At 35.2% G+C, this 13,882-nt stretch overlaps 1 protein-coding gene across 1 annotated transcript in view; it reads right to left on the reverse strand.

The window, feature by feature from the left end:
* LOC108050018 overlaps window positions 1–12,751 on the reverse strand; it is a 78,723-nt gene extending 65,972 nt beyond the window's left edge. The window contains 1 exon segment of the mRNA XM_017131498.2: window positions 10,593–12,751. The gene's annotated coding sequence lies outside the window, so the exon portion shown is untranslated.
* Window positions 12,752–13,882: the final 1,131 nt, after the last annotated feature.

Consider the following 13,882-nt stretch of genomic DNA (forward strand, 5'->3'; position numbering starts at 1 on the left):
ATTTGTATTATTTTCCTAACACTAACATAATATTACTCATTTTTCTTCTGGTGTAGGGTTCTGGAAAGTGCTTGTGGGAGCTAGCAAAAATCCCATTCCTTGCGATTTGCGAATTTTTCTCCCTTTGATGTCTCTTCATTCTATGGTTCGCTAATTATGCAAGCAATGGGCGTAGCAAACTCAATGATGCTAGCGCATTATCGTTATCGCAATCGTAATCGACCTTGTAATTTTCCCCAGCATAATGGAGATATTCATGAAGATTCCAACAAAGAGAGGAGATTGGCTGAAGTGTGCAATGTGTTAGGGATTTCCTTTTTAAATCGGTGACCCCGACGTGATGTGAATCAATAGTAATAAAATCCTAATATACAAGCAAAATTTTTTAAAGCCAATTGACTTCTTGTATGAAAAATCTGTTCATCACCAATTAGTGAGAACTAAATGATAATCTTAAATTTCTATAATTTTTGAAGAACAAAATTCTACATAAATACATAATATAATATATTAACTCCTGCTAAATTTATGTTCCAAATAAGTTTTTGTATAATGCATAACATAACATAAATAATTTATTTTATGTATTAGTTCCTATAATTACTAACGAATAAGGTCGTGCATACTGGTGTCCAATGCAAATAATTTGGTACCTCCATAATCAACACACTCATACGCTCGGACTTTAATAAGTTGATGGCCAATATTAACCTTAGCGATGACGTAGTTAACTAACATTAGATGTGTTAATGTTATGTTAATGCTATGTTAAAGTTATGTTAATGTTTTGTTAATGTTATGTTAATGTTAAGTTAATTTTAAGTTACTGTTAAGTCAATGTTATGTTAATGTTATGTTAAAGTTATGTTAACGTTATGTTAATGTTATGTTAACGTTATGTTAATGTTATGTTAATGATATGTTAATGTTATGTTAAAGTTATGTTAATGTTATGTTAATGTTATGTTGACGTTAATCCCACGTCATAGCTAATGAGAATTTTTACCTTCGCCGTATTTACAATTCCCAACCAGTTCTAGCCAAAAGTTCATGGAGTAGGGACTGTGGCACGGGGGAAATCAGTTGATCTGACCGAAAGTCAGTGTGTGTGAGTGTGTTACTCGAAGATCTTATTTGGTGATGCCTGCTTTTTGGGTTGGCCTGGCCAACTTGGCCACCAGGATGCAGGATCAAGGACCTAATAAGGTACTTAGAAATATTGTGAATTAAATTAAATACATTAAATTAATTAAATAAATTATAATTCCAGGTTTACTATGCGTTGGGGTAGCGGTCGCTGGAGGCATATGGCGATACCATCACTTGAACCGGATGCAGTGCATCAAGAAGCCAACGGAGTATGTACCATTTCTAGGATGACTTAATTATTTTAGAAATTTAATAAAAAATAACACCTTAAAGGAGGCAATGTATTTTAAGTAAAAATTCATAGTCATAACTATTAGAGATTTCCCTTAAGAAGCCTATTTACAAATTGATTATTTCACTTGATAGCCGGATTGACATAAGAATTTGAAATTAAGACTCAGTGGACTCCGGCTATTATTTGAAAGTCTTCTTCAGAATATTCGTTTTTCCAACAAATCTAATAAAATTAATTCTTTCAATGCACTTGGAACATTTTAATACTCCTTATTTAAAACAAATGATGTAGATCTAAATTGTTATCAATAAGTAAGAAAAGGGATTATATCTAAGCCGGAGAATTTCGCCGCAACATGGACTACCAAAAACAGCGACTTTATTTTCGTCAGTCATCACTCGTTATTTCGGATCGGACGTAACCCCAAACTGGACTTCAGAATGCACTTTCAAAATGTCAACAAGGTATGTCTTAATTTTACAAATAAGTTCATAAAATGCTGGTGATACCATCTTATTTGGATTGGTCGCCATGATGCTTGTATCAAGTCATTTAATTAATTATTTTATTATTTATTTCTAATTCCAGGTTTTATGTGTGTGTGTGCTATTGGAAAGAGGTCGCAGGAGAGTAATGGCGATACCATCACTTAAACCGAATACAGTCAATCAAGGACATAACGGGGTATGTACCATTTTTAGGATAAGATAAATTAATTATTTAAGCAACTTAATATAAAATAACATCTTTAAGTAAGCCACGTATTTTTTAAGTACAAATTAATATTTAAAGATTGATAAATTCCCTTGGTAGCCGAATTCCATTACATTTTGAATGTGTGTTTTTCTGGCTTTTTCGCCACAACTCAATTAATTGCTGTATTTTTAGGAAAAGGAAGCTTGAATCGATTTTTGAACTGCTGAAGCCTTATAATTCATTTATATTATCCATAATACAGCAGTATTTAGTTGTTGACTTTACGAATTTAATTTTAATTATGAAATTTTCATTTCATCGGCTTCGGATAAAACTTCGCTGATAAATATTAGATATCGTTGTGTAAAACTTTTCAACATTCTGTGTAAACAAAACTGAGTTTGTTCACCCTCCACAGGCTTCCTCTTCTCATTTTTCATTAGGCTTTCCTTTTTCTACTTTTGTGTGTATGTTGCTGGTCTTGTGCTCGTTGTTTTTTGGCGTCATTGTTTCGCTTAGCGATATTAAGAGCTTTTGTTGGGTCCGCTAGTTTGAAGGAGCTAGCTTGTCTAACACCTCTCCTTTTGAAAGCACTGAGAAAATTCGTCGGAAGTGTTTGAATAATGCAGAGTACTGCTATGAAAATTTTACATTTTTGACAAGAAAAACCATTTTATAATTTATTTTTAAGAAATTCAGAATTAAATAATTCTGAACGGAAAATACAAATTTATATTGGTCACAATGTAATATTTTATGGCCAATTAAGTTTTTATATTTCGCCCAGTGTAAGCCCCACTTTGCCACGCCCCCTTTTCTGGCAGCAAGTGTGTGGGCGTTAATATTCATTACAATGTCAAACGCAATATCTTGGGACAAACGCAGAGACATGTTCTTTCTTGTCGTCCTTTATCTGGGCTTTATTCCACTTCCTCGCCTCGCCTGCCCCTCCCCCTCTCCTTTTCCCGCTTTCTCCACATCCTGCTTTCACTCGAGCTTTGTTGGCTTTGCTTTTTGCTTTCTCCTATTTTATTTTACTTTATTTATGCCCATGGTCGGCCTCCGAGATGCCTTCCCATAAGTTTATTATTTATAATCTCACTCAAGTGCGACACTTTTCGACGAGTGTGCTTACAGTTATACCCCCCAACCACCACCCACACTCGCGCCCAACTTTTTATATCCGCCCTTCGGCAATCAGTTTATATTTTGTATGGTTTATTAACAATTTGCGCTTGAAAATAAAACAAAAGATCAAAGCTTATGCTTTATGGACACACACGCCTAGAAAGCGCCCATTGGGCCTACTTTAATGACCACCGCTGTGGCTCACAAAAATATTGTCGCATCAGCGGAAAGTACAAGGCGAAAAAAATGTGTTTTATTGCATTTTATTGCTGAAGACATTTTCACTTTTATGCTTCGCATAAAACCCAGACAAATATCCACCCTGTACCTCTCCTAAAATAAAATCCTCCATTCAAAGCTCCAAATTAAATTATACCAATTCCATATTCCCAATAAATAAGGGGTTGCCTTAAGGTTGCTCCAAAGTATGTTTCACGAAACATATATTAGTCTACTTTAAAAACGTTTTTAATGTAATTTTTTGTTATTACTAACATCACAAGCATTGAGCTCTGTTTAAATATGTTTTCTTATTTATATCAAATATTTTAGGCACCACAAATAGAATAGTAAAATAAATAGATGTTGCCAATGGCTCCTTAATTAATGAATGAATATCCAACAACTATATTTCTATTGCACTTTCTGCTTATTTCGACCAAATTTCCCATTTTCGATTCCAACCAAAATTTGTACTAAGCTGATTGCAAAAATTGCAAATTTATCATCATCATATGGAAATGTGTTATGCAAGCATGAGGGATATGAATTTGTGCTGTTTTGTACGTTTATTTGCCTGAAATTAGTGCAGTCCTTCAATATCAATCTGCCCATAATCTGTGGAAATTCCTGTGGCAATTGCAAGAGAATTTATGCCAACATGAAATGAAAATGAAAAATGACTGCAAATGAAATATGAGTATCAACCAAATGGAAATGTGAGGTTTTTTTTAAATTAACCCAAAGCACTTTGATTGGCAGTTAACTTTTCATCTCAGCTGAAATTAGAGAAATGTTGATCAAGTGTTTTGCCTAATTATGACTAATAAACTAACAATCGGCAATCGGTTTAAATAACAACTTTGTATAAGGACTAATTGTTTTAAAACGATTTTGACTGTTAATACTATATAAATGTTTATCAACAGTTGTTTAATATATATATTTCAATTGTTTTTTTTTTCTTTTTATAATTTTAGAATATTCGTGTTATTCCGTGTACTAATTAACGTCAATTACATTTTAGCATAATCGATAAATGCAGAGTGATAACTCGTTGCGCCTAATTGAGCTACAATAGTCTCAAACCCAACTGATCGAGTTATCTAAGTGTACGCTTAATTATCCTTAATGGATAAATGATGCTATTAGTATTGATAATTATTATATAATGGGCTATAATGGGTGTTTCCTTGATTTCTGTGATACTTTTTCCACAGGTATCGATTAATATCTATGGGTCATTGTGTTGTCTGGATAACAAAGGACTGAAAACTTATCGATTTTCGATTTGTGTGCGTGTGTGTCTTACATGTGAGGCAGGCATTCAAATAGCGGGCAACAAATGTCGTTATATTGTACACATGCAGAGGGAAAAGAGAGAGTGGAGAAAGTATGGAAAGTGCCGGGGAGGTGAAAGAACAAATGTCAAAGGGCAACCGACGCCTGCTTGATTGCCAAAAAAAAGAAGGGAAAAATGAAAGCAGAACGAAGAAGAGTAGTAGTAGTAGACAAAAGGATGAGAAGGGGGAGGGAGGGGGCGGCAAAGGGCAATGCGCTCAGCCGCCTGTTGAATGTCAAAAGTAACGGTATACAGACCTCCATTTTGCCTGCAAATGACAATGGAAGCCATAAGAATGTCGCTGTGTGGGTGAGCGAGTAAGTGTGTGTGTGTGAGTGTGAGTAAATGAGTGAGTGAGTGAGAGTGAAGTTAACGGAGTGTCGGCATTTGTGAGTGAGTGTTGGTGCGGTGAGCGTGTGTGGGTGTGAGTGAGTCGGGGAGTGAGACCATTCCATTTGCCTGTGTAATGCAATTTGCTAGGCTCCCTCCTCTTCCTTTTTGCTGTTTCCCACTTTCTTTCGTCATCAAAGGAAATTTTTATATTTTTGCGGGTCTTTTAGAATTTTTTAAACAGAAAAAAAAATATTTCGGAAAGATCACTAATTCTTTTTTATGTTGATTAATCTTCTATTGCATACAGCTATTAATACCATCCCAATTTACATAATTATTACCCATAATAACTGTAATTTGTCGAACAACTTACTCCATCTCACTAAATTTGATTTCTTATTTTTGAAAAAATTACTGAAATTTGCAAATATATTACAAATCTGGACAAGCTTCTAGTGCAAGTTGATGCTGTTGACAGGGTATATCCATTTGCCATACCCCGAGTCTAATGTTTGCTCCTTTCACCGCCATGTTGTCCTTGCTCAGCAGCTGTTCGCCTGTTTATGTTGTCGTTCCATTCGCCCTTTGTGTTTTTTGGGCCGCCACAGCAACTAATTGACTTTCAATGGAGGCTGCGCTCTCTCAATTACGCTGCATAACTTATTTAGGCTTATGATGTATGGTACTATGTAGTACACCGCGCACACATTACCCACTCCGTCACTCCCCGCAAAAGTTCGTTTTGATTATGGCCCGCAAAAAGCCTGCAAAGTAGAATGTCTTTATTCAAAAAGCCAAACTACATGACAACAACGGCGGCAGGATAACGACTGAACAACAACAGAAACGATGACAGCGACAACGCCTGCAAATCCTCTAAGCCACAATATTTACTGTGATGGCACAGTGGAAGATGTGGGTCAACACAAAAAAAGGGGCGGCAATAGTAGCAACATGAAAATGAAGGGCAAAAAAAAAAGAGGAAAATCCAGACTTCGCGGTCAAGGGTTCGACGAGCTGCTGGCTTTTCTTATAAAGTAAAGACTTTTGATGTTCAAAAGAGAAGTTTATACATGATCAATAAACTTTGAATGTACTAATTTATTTGAATAAATGAAAGAAATGTGTAATACCTTTTATTAGCAAGAAAATATGGCTTTGTTTTTGAGAAGCACTGCGCATGAGTAATATATTTATTCTCATATCACTCATACGCACCGTTCTTTATCAGTCCCAATTGTTTTTTTAACTCTACGTTATTTTTTAATATATTATTTTTATTTTTTTCACAGTTTAAGTTTCTAGACTGTAAAACACTTTATTTTGTTCAATATTAATCATACGCCCTGTTGTTTTTAAATATTAATCATACGTCCTGTTGGCCTTTTGTTTTTTAAAATATTTACAATTTGCTCTGTTATAAGCAAATTAGCTAGGTTTATATATAAATAGCAATTTAGAATTTAATTAAAATGTATTAGCTTTATTCATTTTTCAGCCCTAGTCCAATATACCTTGCAGTTTTCAGGTGTGTTGGTTTTTTGCGAGATAAAAAAGTAAAAAAGGCGGGAAAGCAGAGGAGTAACAACAAGGCAACAAATGATGGTGGGGGAGGGGACGGGTGCAAGAAAGGAATGAGAAAAAGGCGGCTCTGGCAACAAAGCAACAACTAAAATTGAAAGGCAGACAAATAAAAAGCGACGAGCAAGAACATATATAAAGAGGGGGAAAAAAGGGATGCTGAGCAACATGATAAAGGCGCAAAAATCAATTTCTGTGTCAATTTTTCTTTCCTTTTTTTTTTAGGCGCCGCGTGTGAAGCAAGACAGGGATAAAAAAAGTGCGTGCGGTTTGGTAAAAAAAAAGAAAAAGAAAAATACGGAAACGTTGGGCGAGAAAACTGGGTGGGAAAACCGAGGACGAGAACCGCACAAAATGCCGCTCATATTTCAAAGCAGTTTCGGGAATGTCCTTGGATTTGTCAGAGCTTTTTCGCCGGGGCGAAACAGGAACCAGGAATTGCGGAAAAAGGCGAAAAACACAATTAAGTGCAGCCAACGCATAAATCTTCTGTACAAAATAAGTCGCCAGCCTGGGAGTTTCGGTTAAAAATGTTGCCATTGTTATCGATGAACCGATCGGTGGGCCAAAATAACTTTAAGCAACTGCAAGGTCAGTAAAGAAATTTGATATGGGTTTCACTTTATTTTTGGCCAGACGCAACAGGGACTTCGAACTTAATATTTTAGCAATTCAAATCTAAGGGGAATAAAGGAAAACACTGTTGATGGAATATTTCAGCCATAAATCTTTTCATTTCATTCAACAAGCAAACTTTAAACTACATTAAACCTGATCACTTGTTTCTATGAAATAATACTTAGAGAATTTTCCATTACAACAGACAATTTTCCTTAGTTCAAATTTTCTCCATAAAAAATCAGGATGAAAATCCCCCGCATAAAAAAAAGCAAAATGTTTCTCTAATTTTATATTTAATTTCAACCCAAATGGAGACATAAAATCCCTTAGATTAGAGAACGTAAACCCCCGGAAAATGCAAAATCCCGCCTTCAGAGGTGAATTGTGACCAGGAAAATTTGGGCGCACACTGGGTGGGCGTGGCGCGTTGTGGAAAATATTGCTGACAAGCCAAAAAGTGGAAGAAAATTTACGAACGAGAGTATTTTGTGTGGTAGTATCATATATTTTGTAGTCAGTATTTCGTTTTTCGCATTTCGCATTTTGTAGTTTGATGTTGTGTAGTTTTATATTTATTGCATTGTTTACCGAGCACAAGGCAATGACAAGTCGGCCCATCTACTGTTGCCACGCCCTCTTTTCTGATTTCCAATGGGGGCGGTGGGTAATAGGAGCTTTCGATGGCAACAAAGTCACTGGTTATTTATGTGAAAGTCTCGTTTTGTTGCGTGCCTCCTCATTGGATTCGATTTGACGCGAGTGCTTTGATTATTTTACAGCCTTTTTCGCTTTGATTTTTCGCCCGAATTTCCCCAACCCCCCCGGATTTTTCCCCGGATTTTCCCGGGCTCTCTTGCCTCTCTTGAGTGTGCGTTTTTCTGCATTTCTAGCCGGGGGAAATTTATGCCGACATCGCCTATATTTATAGACACCTTCACCTGTCTTGCCAAAAGTCACTTACGAAATTAAATTTGTTGCCGTCTGAGGGCCTCTCTTTCTCTCCGCCGTTAAGCCATCTCTTTCTACCAGCTCCATTGCAACGGTAAGAATATACAAATTTCTTTCCTTTTTTTTTTGTGTTGTTCTTTTTGATTGTCAACAGATTCTACTCGAAGGCATTGTCAGTTATTAGTCCTTACTCACTTTGCGCTGCCATCGATTGGTAATGTTGGGAAATGGAAAACGGGGAAAATGCCAAAGAAAAGTGGTTAGGGGGAAATGGCGCAATATGGTTAACGGTTATTTGAATGGGCTACCATTACGGTAACAGACGGGAAAAGAGTTTTTCTTTGATTTGACATAAAAATGTCAGTGGTCTATAAAACCAAATAATTGTTCTCATATTTAAGGTATATTTAGGCAAAGAAAATCAGGTCAAAACTCAAATTTATTGCAATATAGTAATTTGGTAAAAAGGATAATACATTATCTTATTTGATTTCGTAATGAAATGAAGCGTTATTGAATATTTAAATACCTATTTGTATAATAAACCATAAATTATTCATTTAATTTTGCGTAAAATAAATCATCAGACAAACAACGTGAAACACGCTGAAAAGTAAACAAACTAAAAACAACTGTGATTCATAGAGTAAAGTTTTCACTTTCACTTCATTTGCCTTCACTTCGAGAAGTTTTTAAGGCGCGTAGAGAGTAATTGGAACTGGGTTTTAAAAAGTTTACAACATAACTGGCTTTTGCTTTCTCTAAATACCATTCCCCGAATTTTTTTCCCAGAAAATTATTTTATTTGTGTATTTACTTGCTTGTCTTATGTGGCAACATTAACAAGTTTGTTTTTTCGAATCTAAAATTGAGGGAAACAGCAGGAAAAAGTAGAAGTAAATGGAGATAAAAAAGAAAACAAGTCCAGAAACATGTCTTTGTCGTATTAATAAATAATATCCCAGAAATCTCTTGGGCATATTATCATCGACTCCCTCTCTTTTCGCTTTTTTATTATTTATATTATTTTATTGTGCACTGCTTCGTTGACAAATTCATGTTTTCGCCAAATAATATGTGAACAATTTTGCCAAGAGCATTGAAAGATACAATTTCGTGTTCGACAAACGAAAAGAAACAGCTTTTAATTTAATTTATTATATAGGCAGAAAAATTATCATAACATTTTAATTGAATACTTTCATGGGCTCATAAAGGATCAAGGCTGTGATAGAAAAATATTGGATTTCTTTATGGCCCAACCGAAACGTTGTCATTGCAATCATTTTTTTAATTTAATAAACCATAAAATAACCTTGAAATATTATTTTACTCTCTGCAAAAAGTTAATTTAATTCGATTCCTTTGAAATAAACCAGTGCAAATAAGTAGAGCGTAAATTTAATTGAAGATAATTTTACACAGCGGATTTCAGCTTACGTTTAAACACAATTATTTAATTATCAAATACCACTTTAACTTTTTTTCGATTTGCATTTGGCTATAGTTATTTTTTGTTCAAATGGCAATGAAATTCTTTTAATTTGCATTTAATACAATTTTAAAATATACAAATAATAGAATAGTGTAATTCGATTTTCTTTAAAGAATCTTATATTATTAAACATTTTTCACAAAGAGAATTAAATTAAACAAATTTATATTAAATTTACAACATTCTAGATTTAAAGGAAATCTATATTCATATTTTCCCCCTCCAGCTTAAATTTTCTTTCAATGTCGGAATAATGGAACAATTCAAACTTAATTTAATGGTAATCGCATGAATAAATATCAATTCTTTTGGAGTAGACGCAAATTAATTTAGCTAAGGCCTGTGCGGCCAGTTTTATTATTTGTAAATTCCATTTCAATTGCCGTAACGGCGAATGCAATGAATTTAAATGAATTTCGAGTTTGGTTTTAAATCGTTTTCCGATCGAATTTTCCCCATTTCCCAGCGAAATTGTTGTGGCACAGGCACAGCTTAACCCATGCTGACCCCTCTCATCCTTACAAAACAAATATTTGCCGTGTCACAAAGTTACAAATATTTTTGCAGCCTGTTAAAAAAAGAAGAGAAGTAATAGTAACAAAAAATAGATAATAAATCACAGCGAAGGACAACGTGTTTGTTGTTGATTTTTTAGTGGTGATTAATGCAACGTTAGTTTGCTGGTGTGTGAGTGTGTGTGTGTGTGTGAGTATTGAGCAATTTTATGCACTTGCTGCTGGAATTTTCCTTCGTGGCTTTCCCACTCGTTTTTTGCTGTTGTTTGTTTTCTTTGTTGTTTGTGCAGCGCACGGCTTCATTAATTATTTATTTATTTGGCTACTCACCCGCAGTCGTTGTAGTTGTTGATCTTGTTGTTTTTGTTGACTTGCTGTTGTTTTTTGGTTTGTTGTTTAAAAGTTGCCACAAATCAATCAAACGCTCGACTCGAATATATATAAATCGGTTTGTTTATGGATCTATATATATTTAAGTATTTTCCTAAATTTATTTTCTTTTCTTTCTTTTTCGCTTTTCACATTGTTTTTGTTACTGCATCTATAATTTATGCCACAAAAATGCATTACTATTGTTTCTCGTGCCATGTGTAAATTATTAAATTTCTTTCATAATTAATTTCCTCAAACATTTATTCATTGCCTCGGTCGTTTTGTTTAATCTGCCATTTATGATTTATATAGCCAGGAAAATCAAAAAAAGAATAAACGAAATATTTTGAATAGCCACAAAAGGGATATTAACTATAATTTGATTCGTCCATTAAATACAAGTGTAAACACGATGTTAACTTTGTATCCAGCTTTAGTAAACAATTGTTGAAGGAGGCTTTCTTGGGTTCGTGGATAAATAACATTTATTTTGATTTCAGAAGACATGAAGGTCTTATTTCACCTGAATAGTAAAATATCTAAAACTGATTATTAAAAGCTTTAAACATCTTTAATGACAAACTAAATTCTTGTCCGAACTGCCACAAAAGAAATACAATTCCCAGAATAATAACTGGCTGCTTAGCGGCTGTCGTTGCCTGCATATATCTAAACTCGAGACTGCAATAATAATAACAATAAGCACCGACTGAAGGTGGCAAATATTTATGCACATAAATCGCCGCCAAATGTTGGTGGCCAAAAGTGAATTACACGCAAATTACAAGCGCTAAGAATAATCAAAGCAATTTTAATTTAATTTCAGCCGAGCAATGCATTTTTCAAACGAAAAAGCCTTTTGTTTATGCCATAAAAACGATGAAAAACGGCCGAAAATGCTAAACAAAATGGTTCATGAATGAAAATCAACGGCCAGAAGTGAATGAGTGTCGCTCTCTCTGTCTATATATTTTCATTTTGCCCATTCTCGGGCTGACTTGTGTTTTTGTATGACGCTTTAAACACATTACCAAAATCAACAAATAATGTTTATCGATTACATGAACAGTGAGCCGTGTATTTTTTTCCACTCTCAATTACGAATTTTCCTGCGTTTTTTTTTTACATTTTCGGCGCTGGACATTGAGCTTTTAATTCAGCAAACGAATCTCGTTCCTTTGAGCCAATCAGATTTGCATTAGCTTCATTCAAAAGTGGAGTGGCACTCAAAGGCAAAGGGAAATGGAAAAATCAAAAGGAAAGCGGGAGAGGAAAAGCCAAAAAGCAACCAAAAGGAAACGGCACACAGAAAACTCGCAAAAATTTCAACTGCCTGCATTACATGATCAATGGTAAATTAAATACTTTTCCTGATTGAGTTGTTGTCACTACATTGGAGGTTAGTTTAATATATAATATGTACTAATTTTATTCAAATTAATTCAAACCATATTAATCAGTTCCTTAAAACATAACATCATAAAATAATCTAGTAAGTTGGCAAAATTAATATTCTTCTAAATAACTATAGAATACGCAGTGTAAAAATATGTCTACATATTCCAAATATAACTTTAATTATGCTAGTGCTTCAGTTTCACAAATTTAAAAGCATATTTAGTCGACTGCTAGTTAAGGAATTCCAACGGAAGATATGTATTTTTTTAATATTTCCAGCCAAGTATTAAACTATTTAAACGCTTTCTTAACTAAGCTATAAAAGTCGCACAAAGTCCCCCTTGCAAATGCCACCAATTAAGCTGGACTTTATCGTATAATATCTCGCGTTCCTTGGCGCAGACTTTAATGCTGCAGTTTTCATAAATATTTCCAGCATTTGCGCAATTCGCAGACATTTCGGATCGCAATTCGCACCGCAGCTGCGGCCCAAGCGGCGTATGTGTAATATTTCTAATGCCCGAAAAGGCTGCGTTCCCCCAAGCGCTGCAGCTGGCCAAATGAAATGCGCTTAAAATGCTCCAGCGCACACACGGCGTATGAGCAACATTTTTATAATTATGCGACGGCAGCTGCAAGTTAAACACGCCAAATGCAATTAAGTGCTTCAACCTGTGTTTTCTTTTTCCCTTCTTTTTTTTTTTTTTGGATTTTTCCCACTTTTACCTTTCCTATAAATTTGGGTTTTGTTTTTAGCTTGCCTTTCGTTTTCGGCTTTGTTTTGTTTTTTAATTAAAAATTGAAACTAAAGCGCCCAAGCAGCTTAAATATTAAACAAGTGAACAGGAATGGCGTGGGGCAGTGTGGGGTTAAGGACTGAGGAGTGAGGAGTGAGGGGGTTAAGAGACGACCCGTGCGGAGACAATTAGAAATGCTTTTCGTGGGCGGCGGGGGCGTGGCTGGCTCGTGTGGCAGCCAGTTTTTATGGGAAAAGAAATTCCGTTTTATGGGAATGCCATTGCATACTTTCGGGAGTTGGCGAGTGCCACATTTACAGGGTGTGAGGTGGGTCTAGAAGTATTTCGCAAACTGCTCATTATTTTCTGGCATTTTACGCCTTGCTTTTCTGCGGCTTAAAGACATTTTAAGGTTTTTCTTTGGGTTTAAGATTGGTATTTATTTCATTAAGGAAAACGTATTTTTTAGTCCTATCCCTTTATTGATGATTAAAATGCGATTTTTGAAAGTTTATTGATAATTTAAAGGTGACTTTTGAATGTTTGAACACATTTTAGGAATACCAGCTTTAGCTTTAGTAAGTTTTTTGGTACTAATCTTTAGGCAGCTCATCATTTCAAAAATACAATTTATATTTTAAACTAATGCATTTTAATTCTAGAATTTGATGTTCTGTCATTTCTATTCCACTGATATCAGTCTTTAAAAATAGAATTATTAAAGCCAAGCAGCAGATACAATTTTCAAAACTATTTGCCTCTACACCAGGCTCAATTACAGGGTACATTGCGAGCTAATCCTTTGAATGCCCTAATGGCCTGATGCCCGGCAAGCATTTGCAATTAATTTGGCACGGGCACAGGCTTAGTTTTTTGTTTGTCGAACAAAGCAAATCGCCGGGGAGCACACACACATGCAACAGGGACGTTGGGAAAATCGAGGAAAAATCAGGGGACTAGCCCGGGGAAAACACTGAGGTGCGACTCAAACATTCGGGGAATTAACACTTTAAGCCCGAATGGTTCCATTCCGGGGGCAAACAGCAAGCGGATTGAGCCATGGTCCATTCCCACAGCCGATGCTGTCTGATTGCGGCCAGGTGCTAAGCCGAT

The sequence above is a fragment of the Drosophila rhopaloa genome, unplaced genomic scaffold, assembly GCF_018152115.1.
Source record: "Drosophila rhopaloa isolate 14029-0021.01 unplaced genomic scaffold, ASM1815211v1 contig_3, whole genome shotgun sequence".
In the NCBI taxonomy this organism is placed as follows: Eukaryota; Metazoa; Arthropoda; class Insecta; order Diptera; family Drosophilidae; genus Drosophila; species Drosophila rhopaloa.